Raw genomic sequence first — 25,076 nt, forward strand, 5'->3', positions numbered from 1 at the left:
CTGTACTGTTTTGGAAAAGAAAAATAGTTACTGCAAGCAACCAACATTACACCAGAGAAAAATTGTAGCAAGGCACGTCATTGAAAATTCTAGCTTTCTCTAGATAGCCCTGAATGTTAAGGCCCTGCATTTAGATTTCACAGTTGTGAACACCATCTTCTAATCGCCATCAACAGTACACTTGGCCCAAGCTGCAGGAGCACACTGATCCACCTTGTTAGCAGCACTCCCAAATCTACATCTTGTGTTACTTAATAAAATATGCCTGTTGCTGGAGTTGATATATTATTATTATGATAATTATTTAAAACTGTTTCCAATCTAAATACATGGCGTTTTCACATAAGTGAATGCCAGTCTGAATAATAAATACAAGCCACTGAATGGCTTAGATATGGAATATGCACTCCACATGCTGGTGCATGGCTGTTTAAATCAAGCCCCATTCATTGCAAAGGACCATTTCATACCCTGCAGTGGTCTGTCCAAACTAACCCCAACTTGCTTAGTTTAGTTTTCAGCAGTCAAAATTTTGTTTCATAAAACCACCAGCAACACATTAATGTTAACCAGCATCCTCTCTCAGACTTGGCTAATGGCATACACATTCATTGTCCCTGAAAAGGATTACTCAGTCCCAGGACCAAGTAAGTCAGCACTGACACTGTCCATGTTGTACTCATTTTGTGGAATGCATTTTGCTTTAAAAAGACATCTTTCAGATAAAAACATTCCAGATTATTTTTTTTATAGTGGACAATTAAACAGAATTTTGATCTTATTCTCTCTAAAGTGGAAATGTCTAGATATGAGCAGTAAAAATGATGGGGGCCTAAAGGGAAATCCCAGTGTGCAAAGATTAAAAAGACAGAAACTGCCCAAATAAAGGATGGAGTAATACAGAGAGGCCACATAATGAATGATAGAATGACAAGAAGGCAAAATTCCTATTTACCCTTACACAAAATACAGGGACATAAGGACATGCAATGTCCCTGAGAGGATATAAATTTAAAAACAGTGCCAGGACGAGTTTTAGTCATGTTGACTTCTTACTACTGCTCAGCAAATTTACACTTTACCAGCTATAAAATGGGGATAATATTCTTGTCTTCCCCCATACAGAAAAACTCACTGGGGAAGTATTCAGATAATTCTATAATGAAGAATGCCATTGAAAACAGTAAAAAGACATTAATAATTCCAAATGCAGAGCAGGTTTGGATTACATTAGCTGACACAGTGGACAATTAATAAGGCTTAAGACTACAGACTAGGTAATGAAGTTAAAAAGAACTACTCAACACCTTCCTTATTCCCTGCAAATCATTGCTCTTGTGCAAAATGAGGCAAGAATAGTAAGTGATTTGTAAAGAAGGATGCTATCATAACACATACCTAATGGAGGCTGACTTAGGATTCTAGGGCCATCCTCTAAACTGGGAGTGCCTGATCTTGCAACCTAAATGACTTGTGATGTGTTTTTCAATACGCAGTTACAAACAAGTTATTATTTCTACAAAAATAACCTGATCATTAAGTTGATTGTTTGCAAAATAAATGTGAAATGCATTCATTGCTTCTCTAGAGATGCAAAAAGATTTTGTTTGTAGCCTTTGATTCTGTGAGCATTCAGTGAGTTTCTCACAGGAAAAATGCACTGCTAGGAGCATTTCAATTCCTCTGTAAATGTTACATTCCTCTAGTGAACTCTATCAACAAGCCCACTCAAAGCTCATGCTTAGTTTACTACATCTTGCCAAGCAGACTCTTTCTTCATCAGGACCAGAAATACGCCCATTAAAATGGTGATGAAGAACAATGGGACAATTCAGGATTTCACAAGTGCAGAACCTAATGTACCTGCTCTAATTTAAGGAGGCCTCTAGACAGTCATCAGGCCAAAATCTTGATGGAAGGATTTTGAAGACTGAATAAATCGTCTAAAATAAAACAAAGGAGTAAGTGTATCAAAAGTTGTAATACATACTTTATTTAACATGTAGTCCTGAACAAAGGGGACTTACAGCAGGCTATAAAATCTGATTTTTCTTTTACAGCATAGCTGGTATAACACAGCACATGCTTTTTCCTAAAAGCTCAGTGGGAGTACTTATTGATATGCAGATTGATTTGAAAATATAAAACCTCAAGGTAAACTTCTGGATGAGATGGCTACAACACAAATTGTATTCCTAATACCTTCCTCTGGCAGGTTAGGTGAGATGAACTGGGATGTGTCAGAAAGGCCAAAGCATGAGATGCTGCATCTAACAGAAGGGAGGGTAAAATATTAGAAAAAATTTGTTCACAAAAAGGGTTATCAGACACTGGAACAGGCCACCCAGGGAAGTGGTTGAGTCACCATCCCTGGAAGTACTTAAAAGATATGTAGACATGGTGCTTAGGGACATGTTTTAGTGGTGGACTTTGCACTGTTAGGTTTATGGTTGGACTCAATCTCAAGGGTTTTTTCCAATCTCAATGATTCTATGCACCATTCCAGAAGAGATTAATGGTTCTACTAGAGCAAATCACTGTCAGATCACAAACCTGGCTGATGATCAGCTGGCAGAAATACTGACTGCCACTGCCTGTGGAAACGTTTGGAAGGAATGACTGGAGGCAATGTACAACTGGCAAATCCTTACACTGAGGGTAAGAGGGGTGCCATTTGTATTGTAGGCAAGCTGTCCAGCCACATCAAAACAAAATCCTATTCAGATCATCCATGGGTTCAAATCAGCATTCACAACAACTATTATTCTCCATATTCACTGGTATTCCTCTGCTCAGGCTGAATCTGGACACTTAAAATAGTATCATACAGGTTTGCTCTCTGAATAAAGGATTCATAAACCAAAAAGTTTTCAGACTATATGTGCAAAACCTTCCCACATGATATGCTATTCTGTTGTTACAATCTTCAGAAAATAATTCCACCTTGTCCAGCTGTTGACAGAAAGCGATGACATGGATCATGTTGCAAGGGTGCTAAGCTATCTAGAGAAGTGACTAGTAAGTAAATTTTATAAAGGAATTTCCCAGGTCTCCCATCTATATTGGCATACATCAGTGGCTTTATCTAGAGCTGAAAGGCAAGAATCCATTACAGAGGAAGTCCACAGCGTAATTAGAAAACAATCAACACTTTTTCTAATGCTGCTTTTTTCTTCACTTTAAACTGCTTCATTGACTTTAATTAAACTTGCCCTAGGTTATGAAACTAGCAAGCTGCAGAAACATTTAAAAATTAAATAAAATAAAACCATCTTTCTTGTCAGGAGGGTTTTTACCGGCTTGCTTACCTGTACCGCACTTCTGACTTAGAGGATTTTTAAATGCAGTATGTGATACTGCAAGACTCTTGGTTTTGCTCTTGAATTAAAATGACCTCCCACTGTCACAAGAATCACAGAATTAAATTGTTGAGATTCTCTCCACTGCTTTAGCTTCACTGCAGAATTCCTTTGCTGACTTCTGAGAAATGGTATGAAGCTGTCATCACAGACTTTTAAACTAGCCCTACTCCTGGCTTTAAGTCCAAAGAAAAGATATTATGTATATTTAGAAAACTGTCAATTTCCATGCCAATAGCTCAGTCCAAAGTTGAAAGTACATGACACGGACTTTGGAGGAATAAAGAGATGGCCTCTGTCCTGCCCTGGCCTGGGCCTGGCTCATGAGAATATGGTCAAAAGCCCTAAGAATGACAGTGAATGGAATAACTTATAAAACATAATCATCAACAGAAAAGAAGGTCAGAATAACTCTACCAAACACATTCCAGCCTAGAGTCATCTAGTCCCATTAGACAGTGACCCTTTATCAAAATACTAAATAAAATCTATTCTGGCTAAAGATGGGCCTGAGTGTCCCAAAACATTAGGAAAGCTCAGGTCTGAATTAACTTTACAATTTGGTCTGCATTTGTTTTGAGTTGCTCACTGAGACATGTTCTCTTTATCTCCTCTAAGGAACTTCTTAGAGCCAAGTGAGAGGGATCAAAATCTGCATTTTCTGCCTCTAGAACTGTTATTAAAGCAAAAATAAATTTTGCAAAAATCCTGAAGTTTACTAAGAAAGTATAGAGCGCCAATTATTTGCAACTGTGTCCATTCCTTGATGAAGTGCCATGGAGTATTGTAGTTGAGGTATTGATCTGGGGTTCAAAAAACTTGAATTCATTTTTTGAACAACTTGTTTATTTCTATTTTTTTCTGCATGCATCCACAGAAGACACAGAACAGAATTTCTGTGCCTCAGAAGGCTACTATGTCCTACTGCTCTCAAGGTATTACCTAAACATCCTCACTGAAGTCAAAAGAAAGATCTTCATAAAATTAAGTGACACTGAAATCAACCATATGTATCTGTAAATTTAACAGATATTATGTCTCCAACAGAATACATATATAATACTGTAGTTACCATTCATTATGTCTTGAATATACACATAATGTTGATGAGATGTGAAGAGTTTTCCAAACTGGTAAAGATAAAGAGTGTAAGCAATTTATAATAAGATACAGACTGTACTTATGTCAACTCAAGCTGTTTAATAGCACAACAGAATTACACCATAGTTTATGGAAATTTTCCTTCACCATAGTCTTTGAGAACTTTCCATTAACTTCAATAGATGCCAGAACAGGCCCGAGAGCAGGAAATGAAGAAATATACTGTACCCAAATGAAACTGCAGTGGGAATTTAGGTAGGCAGAATGTAATTATTCACACTTGAATCTGGACAGAGCACAAGGTTTATAACCCCATTCTGGCAAATATATAATGAGATACATAATAATCAAGAGAAGCAGGGCTACTGGCTCTCCTTTCTGTCAAAAGATGACTTTAAGAAGAATTATCTGCTTGCTTGATAGAGTAAAACGAAGGAGTGACATTTTTTGCATCACCTGCAAGACTTGCGAAGATACAAAACTCATGGTTTTTTGGACCTTCAGCTAGAACATAGTCATTGCTTGTGAAATAAAGAGAGGTTTTAAAAAATTAGTTTAAAAAATTCTTTGCTGGTGCATGCACTTAGGCACATATGCAAATGGAAATCTATGGGTTTCCTTCTTCTGTGGACAGTCCTTGGGGACAATCTCTGGAAACTAGTGCCCTTGCAAAATACCAATATTTACTATTTGTATATTCATTGATGCAGATGAGGAAACCAACCAGCACTGAAAAAACAACAGATTCTCTTGCACATGTACTGGATTGTAAAACAACAAAAACTTCCAAATCTTATAATAAAACTGCATTACATTCTAAGAAAGTGGATCCATTTTTGAGGTGGAACACGACAGCTTTTTAACTTTCTACAACAGTATGTGACGGAAGAATACTATGTTCAGTTAATACTGCAGGGTGATTTATGGAGGAAGAATGTAATAATATAAATTGAGTTTCAGAAAAGACACTGTGACTAATCTTACAAAAAATGCTATGGGATGTTTAATAATCCTGGTGGGTCAGAAGTTGTTCTTCAAAAAATTCTCTTAAGACTGATTGTTATTGAAGTATGTATTGCATTTGGTTCATTTTTCATTTAACTATGTAGTCTAAAACTGCTGTCAAGTGCAAATATTTCAGTTGTAATTGGATACCCATACAAATGGAGTAGAGCCACCAAACCTCAACCAAAATTATAATTGTAGAATATTTAAGGTAGTAAATGCCCTTTGAAGAGCCACAAGACAAGCATCTGTCCACATCTCTTGAGCTATCCCTAGCAGTTCTCATTGGTGTTTATTGTTCCATTAATCAAAAATAAAGCAGCAGGAATAAGGCAGCACATTAGAACTCCTTCCTTGCATTCACCCTGTAATCTTCCTCCATTGCCTCCCTTCAGCATTTAAGGCTACAGTGTTTATTCATTAAGCTGCGAGTAGTAATTTGGAGGAGATTGAAGCGAGCAGAGAGGAGGGGAGAACATAATGTATATAGTTAAAGGGCTTGACTCAAATCCCTTGGAAATTAGCAGAAGTCTATGTTTTACTTACCTTGCTGCTGTATCAGTCCTAGTGGAGAAGCAGAGATGTTTCTGCAGTACTTCTCTCACCGTCTGCGGGAAGGCTGTGACTGCACGCATTTGAAGTCCTGATCTGAGCCTACGCTGTTTCACAAGGAGATGAGAAAGGAACAGACACCGTTCCGCGGGTCTGACATATTCTGTAAAGCTACAACATGCAGCCCTCCTGCTTTATTGTCCAGCACCGGGGCCCTGCACAGGCCCAGGCCTCCATGAGGCCGGGAGTGGAGGCCCCACGGATGGCATGGCAGAGCCGGGCAGCCAAGGCCTACCCCACCCCCGGCCAGGAGAGGGGCCAGTTGGGGCCACCTGGGGCTGCCCCAGCCCCAGGCATATCCCTGGGGACAGGGATGGGCCGAGGCTGGGCCGGGACATGGGCCTGTGATTAGGGCCGGCTCAAGGGCCCCACGGGCAGGCCCCGCCGCGAGCTGGGGCCGGCCCTGCCATGGTGTGGCTGGTCTGGGCTGGCAGCCCTGCAGGCTGGACTGGGGTCCTGCCCAGGGGCAGGGGAGGGAGCCCCCGGCGGTGGGTCTAGACCAGGGGCCTGGTGGTGCCCAAAGGGCCCTGGCATGTCAGAAGGAAAAATCAAGAAAACATTTCATATGTTTCATAGGACTTCCTTTCATTTTCTATTTTCCCTTGCATTTTCCCCTGCATTTTCTTTATGATTCAAAATCTAGTCAGCCATGGCTTTCAGCACTACATTCAGCTCTTTTCAGTTCACTATTGTTAATGAGAACAAATGAAAAAGTAATGTTTGTGCTTCTTCAAAGGCTATCCAAGTGGGCTGAGATCCACTTATATGGTATCCATTCCTTGGCTTCACAAAAAACCAATATTTTTGTAACTCTGGAAAATTTGTTCCACCTAAAGGTTTGGCTAATGCTCACATTTTCATCCCAGAATTTGGGCTTCCTATAATGCCATGAAGTTTTTGTTAACAAACCCGTGAGTTCCTTAAAGAACTTTTCTCAGAAGGTAAATAGTAAGATGTTTAATGTATACAGTATGTCAGATTTGGTCCCAATATCTTTTTTATGGCTCTCAGCCTTTTCCACCAGACGATACAGTATGTGGCAGAGACCACCCAGCAAATATTTTTTTTCACTGTATTTCACATTACCTCTTTGTTTAGTTGTAGACTTCAACTCCATAAGGTAAAATATTCCTAGATACTTAATACCCTGTGGTTTTCCATCTATATTTAAACCATGCCTTATCCATTGATCATACAATATGTTCAGGGACATAAACTCCAACTTACCTCAGTTGATCCACCATTCAGATACACTTGCAAAGCCCTCAGTTAGCTTCCACAGATTTTTTCACATTCTAGGAGCAGAAATAAAAATACCATTTATACTGTATGATACTTATTAGAGATGAATAAACAATGCATAGCAAACAACTTAGACAACTATTGTTTACTAAATATCCATGAACTGATCATGATTTCTTTGGATTTATTCAACATTCTCCAACTGTTACAGTTTTTACTTATTGCTTTTGAACTTTCAAATGTTCAATAGTTATTAGCCAATCTACATAATATAGCTCTGATGAATGTGCCTAAGTAGTGATTTTTTAAATTTTCACCAGTAAAATTTGAGCATGTAAATCTGGTGATACCAATATTTGTTTTGGCTTTGACAAACATCTCTGCAATGGTTTCTAAACTAGTTGCAACCACATTTGCAGCCTGATTAATTACCGTCCTTAACGATGGAGGATATATTTGCTCAGGTGTAGCATCACTTGACTGTGGCTCTCTAAGCTTTCAAACTCCAAGCTAGTAACCTCTTATGATGCTGCTCCACTCCCTGTGGATATATTACCCCCTCTGGAATTAGCCTGGTATTATTTGTGTTGTGTTCCAACATGCAGCACTGTACCATATTCTCTGGCCATCAACAGAACCTTCAAAGTCAGCTCTTTTAGGGCTTTTAACTTTCATACACATAAATACAGAGAGTTGATATGAACATGAACTGTCCTACTATTCTGGGACACAATTTAAATACATATAACTCATAGGACAGCCCGGGAATGGAATTATTCAAAAATTACATAACTCTGTGAAAAAGCTTTCTTTTCTTAGAATTACCCTTTCTGAGTTAGAGGTATCATTAAGCAATATGACCAGAAATACGTTTGGCACTCAATAAAATCCATTTAAACAAGGAATACATTGTATATCATAATTCTCTACGCACAGAGCTACCAGTACTAATGCACATGAAAAAAAGGACCAGAAGGTTATTAGTTGATTTGTTAATGCACATAAGTGTCAACAGGTGTGATCAACTGGAAAGAGGCAGGTGTTACCAATGTATTGGTGCTGTCATAGAAGAAGGATGTCCTGCAAAAGCCTTAAACGTAAAGTTAAAATTGAAAAGCTGTTGAAATCCTCTATCAACCATCACCTTACAAGTATTCCATGTCTGATTTAAGGCTGGAAATGTGCCAGAAAAAAAACCTGGTACTTAAATATGTGGGTACTAAAATACTTGAACTTAACCCTGACATCTTCACATTTAGAATTTTATGTTCCATAAAGATGTCATCTCCAAGGGAGGCATCCAACCCTATTTCCATCCCCTGTAGATATTCATTTGTAGTTTCAGCGAAACACAGCACCATCAGATACCTGTCCAGCTAAAATATTTTATTTGTATCTCCATGATCACAGAATCATAGAATGGTTTGGGTTGGAAGAGACCTTAAAGATCATCTAGTTCCAACTCCCCTGCCATGGGCAGGGGCACCTTCCACTAGGCCAGGTTGCTCAAAGCCCCTCCAGCCTGGCCTTAAGCACTGCCAGGGATGGGACACCCACGGCTTCTCTGGGCGACCTGCTCCAGTGCCTCACCACCCTCACAGTAAAGAATTTCCTCCTAATATCTAATCTAAACCTACCCTCTTTCAGTTTAAAGCCATTTCCCCTTGCCCTATCACTACCTGCCCTAAAAAGTCCCTCTCCAGCTTTCCTGCAGGCCCCCATTAGGTACTGGCAGGTTGCTATAAGGTCTCCTTGGAGCCTTCTTTTCTCCAGGCTGAACAACTCCAATTCTCTCAGCCTGTCTTCATAGGAGAGGTGCTCCAGCACCCTGACCATCTTTGTGTCCCCCATTTGGACCTGCTCCAATAGGTCCGTGTCCTCCTTATGTTGTGGGCCCCGGAACTGAATGCAGTACTCCAGGTGGGTGTCATGAGGGAGGAGTAGAGGGGCAGAATCACCTCCCTCGACCTGCTGGGCACACTTCTTTTGATGCAGCCCGGGATTCAGTCTGCATGGACATTGCCGGTCCATGTTGAGCTTCTTGTCAACCAACACCCCCAAGTCCTCCTCAGAGCTGCTCTCAACACTATGATGATACCATTCTTAGCAATAAAGTGTTATGATCATCTAAAACATTAAGATTAAAAGTTTTTTATTTTGAGACCATATAACTTAATGAGAAAAAAATGCAATATGGAGACTTAAACAGAGAAAAACACATATTTAAAACTGGCAACCTAAACAAAAAGTCTGGAAAAGAGTGCTATTTTTATACTAAAATATTTAATCCAATTAGTTTCTAGTTGATGTTTCATATAAAATCTAAAAATAATCTTTTTTTTAAAAAAAAAGTTTTTCTGAACATACTTGATTGCTTGTGAAAGTAAGGGATTAATAGCACTTGAGATGGGAAAGCAAAGTGTAGATTGGCACAGAGCAAATTTTTCCTCGGCGCAAGACTGTTTTACTATACAAGACTGTTTTACTATACTTGCTTGAGTCCTGATCCACAAAAGCCCTTCTTTGCCAGTCCTCACAGAAATTAGAGATCAAAAAGATTTCTGGGATTTCTTAATTCCAGAACATTTGGATCAACATCAGTTCAGTCTACGCAGTTATCATACTTTGTCTAGTACATTGTCTACTCTGCACAGAGTTACAAGCCCAACTAATGATGACAGCTTACTGTAGTTCTCCAAAAAGTCTGTTTCACTATCTAATAGATAGCACCTTGGAAAATAACTATTTTTTCTTATTTTCAAAAATCCGCTCACTTCATTACTCCTAACTACACATTCTTTTAACAGTCCTGGGCAGTGATGGCCAGTCATATTAAACTGTCCCCAAAAAAGAGGTAGTTTCATTTAAAAAATCACAGATTTACATATCTGACCTTTTCTAAATTAGAAATAAATTCTGTAGAGAAGAAAAGCTATCGCATTAATTCAATTTGCCCATGTGGTAGAGACCAGAATGGTACTCTCCAGAGAAAGCAGTATGCAAAAGCCAAAGTACATTGTCTGAAATTCATTCGGGTGCAGAACACCATGTAGATTTGTGATGGACAAATCCTACACAACTCCTGTTTTAGGGCTAATGCCATTTAAGTATATACAAGTTGTTCGTTCTTTACATGACATACATTTCACTCAGAATGTCTATAAAAAAGGATGGCCTTTTCTGGAAGACACACAATGCACCAGCAAAAGGATTTCCTGAGATATTATCTAGCCTGAAACATTTTCCCATAAAGCACAACTGTCTATGTGTTGTTGTTTTTTTTTAACTAGGTCACTACTCCATAGTTTGCCACGGCTGCTGTCTCCTGATCTGATCTGCTGAGTGGCCAACACTTCTTAAAATCCCTTTGTTGGTGAAAACATTCTATAAGGGAATCAGCATTTTCTCTGTTGGACTAAATAATTCAATTTTATACCATAAAATTGGTACAAATGTCTAGTATAAAAGCACACAATTAATATATACTCTATAAAGGAGGATGTTTCAGTGTTTGAAGAAAGCAACTAGAGCTGTGCAGAGTCTGTTTCACAGGGAATTTCAAAATCAGGTGTTGCTTGTATTTGGAATAAAAAACCCCAAATATCTTAAAATTCATCACACATCAAATTCTGAAAAATTGCATTCTGGAAAATAAAAAATGTTCCTTTGATTTTCAAACAAAGCTCTTCACAGTGGATGAAGAACTCTCAAATTCCTAGTGTGCTGGTACAGAAAAGACTTCCAGGTCCCTGACGTTGTTTCATTACATATTTTAGACTGAAGTGCAGCTGACTCCCTGTACACCTTGGGAATTCCAAATGAACATCAGTGCTTGCAAGTCAGCCTGACTGGTCCCTAGTGACTTGACTCTCTGTTGGTCTTCAACACAGCTTTCTGAAGAGCAAGAAGCCTGAAATTCTGGTGACCCAGAAGATTCCACACAGAATGCCAGAGAGTCAGAAGGAGAGATGGAGAGGAAAGCAAAGCTCTGTTGGATGTTCATTGAAACTGAATCATCTCTATTTTTTTTCATGCTTTGCTTCTCAGAATTATCTTTTCCTCTTTTCTTGCCTGCACAAGAAGCAGTGCCTAGATGATGGTCATAGAAAAATCCACCAAACTGCAAGTGAGATCAGACATGTCTTAAGTAAACCATGTATTCTCAGAAATGGGAATATGCTACTGAGACTGAAGCTACTTGGGAACAGAAATCTTCATTTTTTATTTGTCTCACATTCTGTTACAAAGCAGTTGAAATAATAATGCTCACAAAGGAATGACTTTGTAGATGTTGTATTTGCAGCAGCAAATGTGGGCCATGCCAGGAAGAATTAGAATAATCTGAACTGTGTGCTACAGTCTAATAACGTGCCATGCACAATACAAAATACTGTGCCTCTGGTGGGGGTATTTTTTTGCCAGTGAAGTTTCTCTACCCACAGAAGATCTATGTCAGAACATTATCAAGTCTATAACTGATGTTTAAAGTTCAATCCTTCACAACACAGGCACCAAACCCAGGATTACAGCACAGGAGTGTACGATCATCTATAAAAATGTACATTAGGAAATGACTCCCAGTCTGGCTGCCATACTTACATCAATGCAGCAAAAAGTGTATGGTAGAACAGAATGTTTTATGTTAGAGAACAGATAAGTGACATGGATTGAAATTATGGTAAATTTAAATTGATGGCCTAATTAGTATTATCTCTTTTTGTATTCTCTGTAAGAAATATTATCCAGGATGAACTCATTTTGCATTAGTGTTGATATAAAGTGTAATTCTGTAGCATTTCCATTGTCTGCATTAATCTGGCATTAATTAATGCATCATTATTCCAAAATGTTAATTAAATTATTACAGAAAGGGACATCTGCCCCAGTTCAGAAAGAAAGAAAAAAAAGTATAGTGCATGAGAATTAGACTTTCAAAGGTCTGAAATGCTGTGTGAGTTCCCACAACACTGGTAGAAGCACAAAATCAAGCAGAAATATAGGCATGATGAGCTTGTGGATCATAAACCACAGTATGACATCAACATTTCCTCACTCATGATAGAGTCTGATGACAGCATCAAAGCCTCAAAGCCAGACAGTCATCAGAAATCTGAAGTGGCATATTTCTAATACAGTAAATTAAATACACTGTACAGTGACTTTCAGGAACTACTCACAAGGGAATTAAATCGGGGTATGAAAATATTCACAACTTCTGCAAGCTCTACTAAACAGTCTATTTGGCTGTTGGGCAGGAATACCACTACATAGTCACTGGGAGTGCCAGGGCAGTATCAGGATTAACTGCAAAGAATCCTGCACTTCTCAGTGTTGACTGTCTTGATCTTCTGCCTGTAATCCTAAGTAGCTTCACTGAAATCTCAAATCAGCATTTCAGTTGTTGTTCTTGTTACTATTATCTGGGTGGTAGCTGTTTTCAAACACAGAGAGAAAAAACTCAATCTGTTATCAAAAAATATACAGTTCAATCCAGTCCCCAGTGAAATCTATAGAAGTCTAACCACTGACATCACAGAGAATTGGCATTCAAGCCTGTGTCTGAGAATCGCACAAGCAGACCTCTCAGGGAATGCCACTGGCAGCAAGTGGAGCTCTCTGCAAGGGGCTACACAAGTTCTGTGGAATTGGGGTCTCTGTGAACTACTAAACTTGATTAATAATTAAAGAAAACATTAGCTAGAGCATGAAGTGAATTCTATGCAATGTGACCTACCTGCCAGCTATACACCAAGAGCCAGAAGTTGCACAAGATGCTTCCAGGATATGGCTTCCATAAGATCCAGTGTCTACACTATTCAACAACTCTGCCTGTTTCAACAATTATCACTTTCTTTTGTTACATTTGGGCTTGCATTGAAAGATCTTCAAAATGTAAAAGTTAAATGAGGCTCTTATAAAGAAGTGGTTTGGGTGCAGCATATTAAAGGAAAACTTCAAAGGAGCTCAAGATACCTTTCAAGCTAAGGTACAAAAATTTAAACAAGAACAAAAGCCTCTCTTGTATTTTGAAGCATTAATCGTTCCACTTCTGTTGATGTAAAGTGAAAGACGAAGCTTTTAGTTAAAAGCACATAGTATCAACCAACATGGAACGTTCCAAAGTCTCATGGAATAATTTTAGCTTTGATATAATGGCACAGGTGAATCCCAAATTATAATGCTCTTTGTAGCATACGATTTTTGGTAGCTGAATCCATTAGATAAACATTAGTGCTTGAAAAGATTATTGGCATAAATCAGAGTTTCATCTTTTATATTTATAAGATATTTCATATTTATAAGGTATTTCATAACTTTGTGAGTGGTGTTTGTCACATAACTTTGTGACTGAAGTTTTATATACCAACATCAGCCTGGTTTTCGAAGGATAAAATAAACAACATCGCACTCTGCTCTTTTGTCCATCTGTCAGTTCACCTCCTTTAAGGAAGGGGCAAAATTGTAGAAACTGTATGGATATAAAGTCTGCCACAAGTTTCATGAAAACTGGCAGCTGGGTAGTAAAGAAAGAGCCAAATTAGTGCTTCCATGAAAGAAAGGTTTCAACTGAGAATGTAGCAGTTCTGTTGACTATTGGCCTCTCAGCTGGCCAGTCTGTGGGCAGGTCAGCACCAACCACAATACGTTAGCTTGCCCACCTGTAATTGGTCAAGGATACTGTGGAAGGATTTATGAGACATATGAAATAATTGTAAGTCCCCTGTGCAAGCGCATCATGAAATACACTCAGAGAGGAACAGTGAGTTGTTTTGGTGCAGATGTATAGGTCACTGGCATGCAATCTGCAAAAACACTACATTTATTGGTGCTGCTGGTCATGAACAACCTGTTGTGGTATAATTTCAGCACACTTGCAGATCTGCTTAGTAGAAAAAATAAGTTCAACGTACTGATATGCCTGACACTGCATTATCGATAAAATATATAAACCAATAACATCTCTAATGCTGGTCCATGTAAGATGACTGTGACAGAAAAAAAGAGTATCTTTTTCTTGTCAGTTCTGCTTTGCATCATGGCAAGAGTATTCCTCCTTTAGACACTAGTTAGGCAAGCTGAGACACAGACGGATTAATTTATAGGTTTTCTTAAGGCTAGATGCTGGTTACTCACGCTGGGAAAAATGGTCCCAATTTTCAGAAACAGGATTTCTTTCAGCTTTTATAAGCCTCAATGTAATTTGTATGCACTAAGAATGTTTGAAAATAAGGTCCAGTGTCTTTCCCTCAAGACTTGCAACTGATGGTGTAATATATATGTACATGTACATTACTTGTACTGAATGCTCTATGTTTCAGTGCTTCTCACTCTTCTACTTTGTATGGGATGTCAGTTAGTAGAAGTTACGAGAAAATGTGCCTAACAAATCCAGAACCAGATGTAACTTTACAAAAGGAAGTATCATAAATCAATAAATATAAATATATAAATATAAATACATATAAATTCCCAGTCTCTTCTCTTTCCAGCTACAAAGTACAGACCTTCTAGCTCCTAGAATGGAGCTGCATGATTTTTGATTTTTAGACTGAGCTGATTAGGCTACAGAAATGCCTGATTAGTATGGCAACACTAAAAGTTTGTTGCTGTGCTCAAGATCATTAACTTGTAGCATTATCATAAACCCTACTGCCCTGTATTTTTTCTATTTTTACAGTGAACACTGGTAAAAATATCTACATATACACACACACATATAGGAATTATTTTACTACTTAGCTTTTCCTGCCAGATGTTTGAGTGGCCAGTCAAAGCTCCAGAGATATACAAGCTTGATCTACATGTATGCAAAAAATTAATTAAAAAAAGTAACCTAATACTGTCTCTTTTATTCATTCTTTAACAAAGTGACAGGGTATTTTCATTATTTGCTGAGTACTTATGGATAATAACAAATTAAGTGTTGATCAATCAATATAATGATCCATTTGACCCAGAAATAATAACAAGAGAAGATATGCAGAATTCCTAATAAAATTACAATCCCAACAGAGTTTGAATTCATTACTTTTGAAATATAAGGCAGACAGTTCCTTTCACTAACATGGATTTGAACTTGCAGAGGGTAAATTATCAAAGAGGCCCTTGTTGCTTGCATGCTGCAATACAATTTTATTAAGAATTACAGGGAAAAATTAATAAGCACTCCAGTGCTCAGAGTCCTGAGGTACAGCATGGCTTAGATCTTGGCACAAACTTGGGAACATGCCCTGCTTAGAGTATGTACTCTTTCAATTTCCATATTATTAATGTTGTGTGCAAGGTTGAAAGCTCAGCCCACATCACAACACCAACCTGCAAAAAACCTCAGAATCTGCCAAATGTTCTGAGTTTGTCAGCAGGCAGTGAGCATGTTCCTTCTCTGGATGCTCAGTGCTAATGAATGACTTTCTGGGAGTGCGCATTCCAGTGCTGTGCTCGTAGCATCCTAATACAGTGATTTCCTTTCAGAAGGAGTTAAGAATTGCCATGTTTCTCTGTACGGTGAACAACCTAATGCAAAATCATCACACAGAAAAGTCGCAGTAAGCACAAGGATAATCATTTCAGATCAAACTTGGTGTACTGAATTCACTTCCCAAGTAGCCACAGTTGTAGCTCAGAGATGAAGCTTCCCAGTCTCTCTCTCCAGCTTGAACTCACAAATCTAGTTCCTACAATGAAACTTTTAGATTGAGCTGATAACGTTACAGAAATGCCTGATTACCAACCATGTTAATCCCAGCAGGGTGTGCTAGTTTTATCTTCTGTCCTAGAACAGTAGATCCTGGAGCCAATTTTAAATGAGCTCTCTCACATTCTGGAGGGAATCCAGTCCTGTAAGTATATAGCTCCATGCTGCTGTAGCTGTACTGCTTTCTACAGCACAGTGTAGTATAGATGTGCCCATCCATTCCCTCTGTGACCATCATGATGTCACGATGTTCAGGGGGAGAAATGGAATTAGCTACAGGAATATCACAGGAGAAAAACGAATGGCCAGAAATAAAAGAAGACTAAAGACATATCTACACTTGGTTTCAGGAGACTAAACAGCTCAAATTAGGTTTCCTTGTTTTGGTGTCTTTTCTCTCCCCCACTTTGTTCTATTAGGGAGCAGATGCTCAGCAAAGGATTATCTTCTAATTCCTTTCAAATTCTTAATTTGAAAGTGTCTCCCTGCAATCCTGGCCAAACTTTCCTCTCATGATCAAGCAGTTCCCTGGTTCAGATTAGCAAAAGTAAATACTCAAAAACTATGAGCCATTGCCTGTTACAGTGTCAAAACCTGTTAACTGATGCTGTTCTTCAGATCTAAGGCCAGAACAGCTGTTTTAACTCTGAACTGGCCCTTTAGAAGCCATGTAACAACTACAGAGATATACATGCAACATTTATAAACATAACATGGGCAACATCCAGATTCCTAAGAAAACATCAAAAAGATCAGTCAACAGATCTGGCAAATTCAGGTAAATTTGCTAAAGAAACAAATCAAAAGATTGCTCAGGAGGATCGCTCTTTCAAAGGCATTTTTCTGCTCCTAAGCAAGAGAACTCAAATACTTCCATAAGGTACAACTGGAACAGAACTGCAAACAAGCCATTATCTAAACTATGATTGTTTATCCTGCCCAACTGAAAGCCAAGGATGACTATGCAGGATTAGGATTCTTCTTCAATGGTACATCCAGTTCCATTTTCTCCCTCACCATTCAGTATTCTTGCAAATGCTCAGGAGTATAAAACCTGTCTTTTCCTCTGCTCTTTTCCTGTGTCCTAGTTCTGTTCAAAAAAATGGCAACCATTTCTTTTGGACTCTGTGAATTATATGCCCAAGTGAGGTGATGTGAATACAAATGCAAGCTGACAAATACATGAGTACTACCGGTCTGGATGTGGGTGCAGGAGATGGCAAATGTACTACAGAAGAGCAGCTGCCAGAGGTAAGCATACAAAATGTGGCTCCTACACAAAAGAATGAGATTTTCAGAGATCTGGTGGAAAGCCCGACAAGTACATTTTGCTGCTGCTAAAAGAATTTATTTCTGCTGAAACCTATAACTCCTGGGTTAATAAAGTGAACTTTGATGGGACTAGAGGGAAATATGGGCTTCCCAGGAAAGTTAGGACAAACTTAGATGCATTTCTAGAACACAGATTTATGGAAGTGATTGAAGTTGATAAGATCAAAACCCAAGTTAACACTTTCCTCTGCTTTCCTATCACACGCTAAATAGACCTTTACCACAGTTGGCCTGCTACCAATAAAACTAACGATGCCTGTAAACAATAAATTTCACAGAATCATCAAGCTCACATGATTAGTATCCATGCATGTTGTTCTGCTTTGAATTTTGAGCGGTTCTACAGAACCTGTTATTATGTTAGAGGTAACCGACTATGTAAATAGCCAATGGCTTTTCAAGATTGCTAAATCGCAAGGAAAAGAGACATACAGAACCTGAGTTAGTCTGATCAAGTTTGTATATTAGAGTGAGCACCTTGGTAAAGAGTCTCCAGAACCAGTTAACAATGAAGGATCTTGAAAAGATTGGTTCTGCTACTAGTTCTGAAAAGTATGCACATAACCACTATACACTTATACTGTTAACATGCTAAAACTCGTGCATTGTTTCTTCTATTCCTTTTCACTTAATAGTGCACTATCTAAAGATACTCAAAAAATAAGCATGTGTCATGGTCTTGTTAGAGGGATAGTCAATATGCTGCTGGAAACTTGAGCACAATGAAAACCAAGAGTTTGACAGAGCTGATAGGCATGTTAGAAAAAAACAATCTTTTTCTGTTGGGAAGGGGAAGCTTTCTAGATTCATCTAATAATAGATCCTTTTCTGCAGGCACCGAAGGCCAGCTAAACAGAGGAGGCTACTGAAAAAAAACCAAATACCTGCTAGGCAGGGATGTGGCACGTAAAAATCAGGCCGTATGATAGGCCACATCTGCATTTTGGTCATGGGATGGGCATATTTCCTTACATTCCTCAGGGAGGGCAATAACAGCTCTAAGGCAAAGAGTAGGGCATGGGCTGAATGAAATGTTCTGATGAGACTGATTCACCCTGTGGGCCTGAGGTCAAACTAGAAAAGTCAAGACTAGGGCTAACTAGATTTGTTTCTTATAAATCTAGAGCACAGGTTAGTTTATGAAACTTAGGCAGGAAGCCAGGTTTCCACTACCTCTCTGTTTCTAATTTTAATGTTGAAATGCCCGCCTCTAACTCTTTTTCTTTGATAAGCCCCACAGCTTTCCTGACTTTTTTTCCCCTTTATTTTACATAGGAAGTGTTCAAGTCCACACCTAATTTATACCATTTGTTTTTTACCATAGGCTACTCCAGGCTTCATTTTCAATGTCTTTTTTTTTTTTTTTTTTAAACATCTTTTCTTATTTAAGTCAGTGCTACCTGCAGGTAGATTATTCAGATATTTGAAAGTTAGGCTATGTTACATATGGCTCTAAACCTATAAAAGGTAAATAAAATTGCTTCACTAGTTGTTTATGATATATGTATATTCACGTGCATATGTGTGTGTCTATGCAAGTGTGTGCATATATATATATACATATATATTTATATATAATCTTCCTTGTGGTACCAGATACATCAACCTTTCCAAAATATCCATTGGAAAAGAAATTTTTCATCTTTCTAGTTCACCCATTCCATATAAATCAAACATCAGAGAAATAATTAGACAACAATCTTTTCAATGTTTCAAAATTAATTGACTAGGCAGCCTGAAAATGAACACTACAACTGAATACTACGCATTGCTATATATCCTGAGGACTCCCTTTCCAAGGCTCTTGCCAGAAATTGGAACAATTTGCAAAATTAATACAGTGTTTGAGATATTATGGAATTACTACATTTTAGATTGCATGTAGTACTAAACTCTTCTTTTTCAGGATAACTTGCAAAGTCTTTTGAAGGAAATAGCTCCAGTTATCAATTAAATTCTCATTAAGGAAAGGGTCTTAGCAGCTCTTCATGGGTAAATATATTTGTTTAACCAACACACCTTTTTAGTCTTGAAATTACTTTAGTCCATGAAAATGTCACCTTTCCAAAATAAAGCACCAGCAATTTCTACAGTCAATTCAAGATTGCCCTTCTGTAATTCCAAATTTACTATGCACTGTTAATAAAGAATTTAGAGATATTTTTGTTTTTCAATATGTGTATTACAACCCTCTATGGATCTATTAATAGCTTTGTATTCTTAGCTCTGAGCTAAAACAGGCCGTGTAACTTTATTATACATAAGGAATGGCTTTCACAAAGACCTACCTGCTTTACGAGTTTTACTGGGACAGGCTTTAAAAAATTATAAACCAGGGAGATATAATCTCTTTAAATTAAATCACCACACCTACTTCTTTCTGAGATACTCACTATGAGCAGTTCTGAAAAACGTGTGTGCTTTTATCCTGAAGAAAACTTGCCTGGCCCAAAAAACTTAACTCAATATTCAATACCCTAATAGAGGTTTCCTTCTCTGCTGACAACATGGTTACGTAGCAAATTGAAAGACCCTTCAAATACAGAGCAGTACACAATAACCAATTGCTGTTATTGACAGGAAAATGTAAAGATATATAGCATATAAGCAATTATAAAGATTATAAAGATTTTTTTTCAAAATACATATTTGGAAAAAACATGATTGATGAGAACATGTTTATCTATTATTAGTTTTACTGGTCCCACTCGTGTGCATGACAGATGACACAATACAAAGAGCAAACCTCTATGTCTCCCTCTGACTCCTCAGTTCTTAATTTCACAAAAAGGGAAGAGGAGCATCTAAATTTCACAGGTTGATTAGGCTGTATTCATTCAAAGCACTTTTTAACAAACTTTACTGAAAATTTAATTGAGTCAAGCTTATTGTGCCTTAAGTCAACAATACTTATAATTCATTTTGTAAACTGCCTGTATTAAGTAAATGCCAACTGTAACTATCTGAATTTCAGGTCTGAGTTAAATCTTATATATTTAGAACCACAATATGCGAGTGACACAGTAGGATCTTGTTTATTGAGATACACAGTAGAACCTAAGGAACTGATATTACAGTGGAAAGTAATCTAAATTGCTTTCACAGAATTTCTACTACTTTCAAGTAATAAAAATGTTACACTCCACACTCTAAATAAAATCTTAGTTGCTATCGACAGTTAGTATGAGATTCAGTCAGAACTACCAAGCTGTGAAAATAAGGCCCAACTTCTGTTGTTTTTGTTGATACATTTGGCATCCAATCATGAAAAACAATGTCCATGTCACTAAAATGGCCTCCAGGCATTCAGTATATCTACATCGAGGTTAAACATCTATGTGAAGATGTGACAGCACACCTTATAAAAGATATTATTGAGTAATATAGACTTTCTGTAATAACCAAACAGTAAAGAATATAGCTTTTTAAAGGTCTCCCCATGGCTGATCTCATGACTCAAAGATGAGAGACTGTGCTGCAAGCTAAGTAATAAAATCTGGTGGATACTGTGGGCTAGCTTGTGACAAATCATATCAAAGTATTATTAAAGAAGGAACTTGAGACCCAAGACTATTATTGATTCTTGACAGAATTTCTTATAAATAAATGTTGCAATCTGATCCTGGACTCCCAAGGCCCTGGTAGAATTCTGACTATTATAGGGCAGGTTGCAAAACAGTACCATTATATTAGTGAAAGTTGAAAGAAGCATATTCAGTGTCAAACAGGTAGCGTGGTCTAAAAAGACCAGTAAGAAACCGTTTTTCACAGGCCTCATACACCTACAGCTGCAGATTACTGTTTAAAATGGCAAAACAATTTCTGAGCCTATAACAGGGCTGTGAACATGTTAGTGGAATGAATCTGTGACCCTTTAGAGCACTAAGGACACACCTCCATTAGTGTCCATATTCCTGCACTGAAGAGGCTGATACAGTCAACTGAAATGACAGGGTGATAAATATAAAACCACTATCATCAATAAGACTGGAATGTAAAAGCACTTAGTTTCAGCCTAAGTAACTCACAGAAAGTTTGGTTTCAAGAACCAATGTATCATCCATCACTACTCTACCTTCTGTTGACAAAGTAATTGTAAGATATCTAGAATGGAGGTTCAATATGAACTGACATTTTTGAAAGGAGGAATTGTGTGCTGCACTTACTCATTAAATGTATTTTCCTCCACTAAAGATGTTTCCTTTTTTAGTTTATGTATGAATAACTTTAGTTAAAGTTCCCTTGACACACTGACTTTGCTTTGAATAGCACCTATGTTCATTAACATAAAACCTGAAAGAAAATAATTTTAATGCAGCTTTTTTAACACTTCAAAAGCCTTTAACAAATTGATCGAGCACAATTATGTATTCTAAAGGGAATTGTAAAGAGATCACACAAGGTTGAAAAGTTCTGGTTAATAAAAAGAAAAAAAAATCCTAAGTAAAAACAGGTACTCTGTGTGGAACTTTGACGCGCAGCGGAAGAAAGTAATAAAATTACATCAAAAACCCCCTAATGCCTCCCGATTTTAATACAGACACACAATTATTGTCTGTATTATTTAGAGCATAGAAAATTCTATGCCGGCTCCATAATGTAAAAAGAAAGTGTAGAGGTCAAGATAGAAATTAGAGTGAAGCTGAATTACCAGTCCACTTACTTACTACTCAGACCAGTGAGTCAAGGCAAACCTGAACAACTACTTAGCAAGGAGATCACACCAATTTATAAATATGGCTGGCCGCCTTTGGGCAGGAATAGATCTCATAACCATGGCATTCTTCTCCTAGCTAATGGTATAGCATTACTGGTATTATTTTAAAAGACTGTATGATAACAGCATTCTTTCAAAAACCTTACAAACTACAACAACCCATTGCACCTGAATCGAACAGCCGATACTGAATGAGCCATTACCAAATGGGAAACAAATTCTGATCCACAGAAAGCAGTGATATTTTTCCTACATTTATGGGCCTAAATTTATATCTGATCATTTTTAAAGAGTGTTTTAAATGGAGCCTTTGTCATTACAGATTACTGAAATGCAGCCACATTGGTTAAATTCAACATAAAGAAGCAGAATAAAACCATCAGTAGATGGAAAGTATAGGTCCTATAGCGCTTCAAGCTCTAAAGTCCCCCATTTTACTTGATATTGAAGAGAGACAAGAAACCACAGATCTTCTTTGTTTGCATAAAGTATTTTCCCAGAGTGGCAGAAGCTGTCTTTGGGAAGATGCTATAGAAAGACCTCCATTTGCATACCCTTTCTGTCTACCACCCTGCCAGCAATGCTCAGAGCAGAAATAAAATTGCACAGATTCAGAACTGGCTCGATGGGGAGAAAACTGTGAGGAGAAGGAAAAAAAATGCTGCAGCTAGATTTTGACAACTACCATTTGCACGACTCTAAAACCTGTTCCCTCCAGTGAGCCTCTTTGCGCTATTGAGAAGACTTTTCAGACGGATCTAGCATACTTTGAGGGATTTGTAGTGGTATGAGACAGAGAGATGCTTTTTGATGGGGACTGGGGAATGTCCTTACTGACATTGTAGAAGACCTCAGTGACCTCCACTGAGGACTTCTGCTACTATTAACAGACCTAAAAGCATGGCAGCAGGAATGGGCAGAAGTCACTGAAAAAAAAGCAGGCAGAACTGCAGGGAGTTCGGAGCAGAGCACGCTGCCTGCACCCCAGGCGGCTGGGCCTGGGCCGTCTGCTGACCAGCAGTCCCGGCAGGAGGCAAGGGGGGGACCAGGCACTAAGGGTGGACCCAGTGAGCCCATTGCTGCATGGTCGTGGAATGACATTAAGTGGCTACAAGGAAAGTTACAGTTAGGAAGAGGATTGGATCAGTGGGTATGTTGTTCCTAATACTGCTTTTTGGACAATTCTCTATTGTCCCTCAAATTTTCTCTGTTGGATACACAGAATGAGGGATTTCTAAGTGGAAAATGTCAACTTACCTTCAGACAACATTTACTGAACCCAGGCTTTCAGTGTTAAGCTTGACCTAATGTCTTAGTTTTACGAGAGCTGCTTTGACCTGCCTATTCTTTGTATCTGGTGACAACACTGGGCACAAGGGATACATGACTGATGGTTTGCAACAAAATAGCTATTACTTGGTGTGAGATCACTATCATAATTTGAACAAGATTTGCATTTTGCTGCAGATAAGGGGAAGTCTGGGAGTAGGCAGGTGATGGTGTCAACAGCAGGAGTGTGGGAACAAGACTAAGCACTGGGAGGGCAATCTTTATAGCAATCTCCTGAAGGAGTAGGAATGTGGAACTTGCAAACCCACAGCCTAAGCACTCATCCTCCCTGCTTCCCCAAAAAACATCTTTAAGAAGGACAGATGAAAGAGAAACTCCCAATCCATTTCAGATTTCCATACCGTATCTAAAGTATCAGATACAACGAGATAGGACTACAGACTGAATGAAGAAATGCTGCTAAATTTTTTCTTCAGTATTTCAGAGCTGCTGACTCAACGCTAAAACTGTCTTTACAATATTTTTATTAGGAAAAAAATAAGTTTTGCTATATATGATTAACTTAAAATAAATAGGATTAGAAGTATTTCATACCTCAAAAATCTTAAAAGTCTATGAGGCTATATTGACTAAATAGGCAATAAAAGGGGGGGGGGGGGGATACATTATTGGCAGCAACAAACCAATAGCACTGTGGGTCAAATTGTTTTACACATATGCACAGCACAGAAACTCATGCTCTCTCATAATTCTCTTAAGATATATAGGATGACTGGAGGAATAAAATAGCATTCAGTAAAACGGCGATGACAAAATCTGGCGAAGGGTGGATGTTAGAAGTAAAGATAAGTTCCAGTAAAATATGGACTGAGTACATGTTTTGTTTAGCCATCAAATGACCTTACAGAATGGAGGTTTATTTTGTTAGGTTCTGGATAGGCTGGAAGGGATTTTTATTTTTTTTTAAACTCAATGATTTCTGTTGAAGTGTCATTAAAACAAAAACCCAAACCAAACCCAGATCAGTGCCAAGCAATCTTCAGAGATGATAAAATGAGTATGATTGAAGTTGTGATTTGAAAAAACAAATCTGTGTGTCGATAAATATAGTGATCAGGATGAGCAAGAGGTGTCAGACAGAAAAACCTGCTGCAATGTTTGTTGCTGCCAGTGCACAGAAAATAAAGCCTAGGAGAGCTTGTTGAAAAATTCTTAGGGAAATGTGCAGAGCACAGATTGATGTAGCTGTTGTCTTCAGGGGTGTATCGTTTGGGTGGACATGACCAACAATACAAAAATCCTACACAGAACATTCCTATAGCCAGATAAGCTTCTTGTACCTACAGCGATGCAAGATCACAAGTACTGCATCCTTCTCTACCGTATGTTATCCTTACACAGAATCAGTTTTGTCAGTGATAACCAGTTCAGGAGGTTCCTGGCCCCTCCCTAACATAATCCTCCTGTGTCTTCCTGCTCCTGTATGCACATGCCCTCATGTTTAGACTGGCAGTTTTTTATAAGAGAAGGGGATATCTATGAATGAGACACCAAAATGGTCTGGACTAAAATCCTCTCTCCCTCACCACCTTCTCCTCCCAGGGCTTACTGCTTGCTTATAGATGGAGGTACAGGCACAACCGAAATGGCAAAAAGCAGCAAATGGCACAGGAAAGGATCTTCACATGCAAACCTCACTCCTGAGGAAAACGCTGTGCAGTTA

At 38.3% G+C, this 25,076-nt stretch overlaps 1 long non-coding RNA gene across 6 annotated transcripts in view; it reads right to left on the reverse strand.

The window, feature by feature from the left end:
• The window catches only part of LOC119155250, a 435,215-nt gene that overhangs the window by 278,542 nt on the left and 131,597 nt on the right, over window positions 1–25,076 (reverse strand). For all 6 annotated transcript variants that reach the window (XR_005106649.1, XR_005106652.1, XR_005106650.1 and 3 more), the window contains 2 exons: window positions 7,305–7,372; window positions 6,012–6,124 (listed from right to left, as the gene is read on the reverse strand). This is a non-coding gene — a long non-coding RNA (uncharacterized LOC119155250). The remainder of the gene's footprint in view (window positions 1–6,011; window positions 6,125–7,304; window positions 7,373–25,076) is intronic.

Source organism: Falco rusticolus, chromosome 11 (assembly GCF_015220075.1).
Source record: "Falco rusticolus isolate bFalRus1 chromosome 11, bFalRus1.pri, whole genome shotgun sequence".
Taxonomy (NCBI): Eukaryota; Metazoa; Chordata; class Aves; order Falconiformes; family Falconidae; genus Falco; species Falco rusticolus.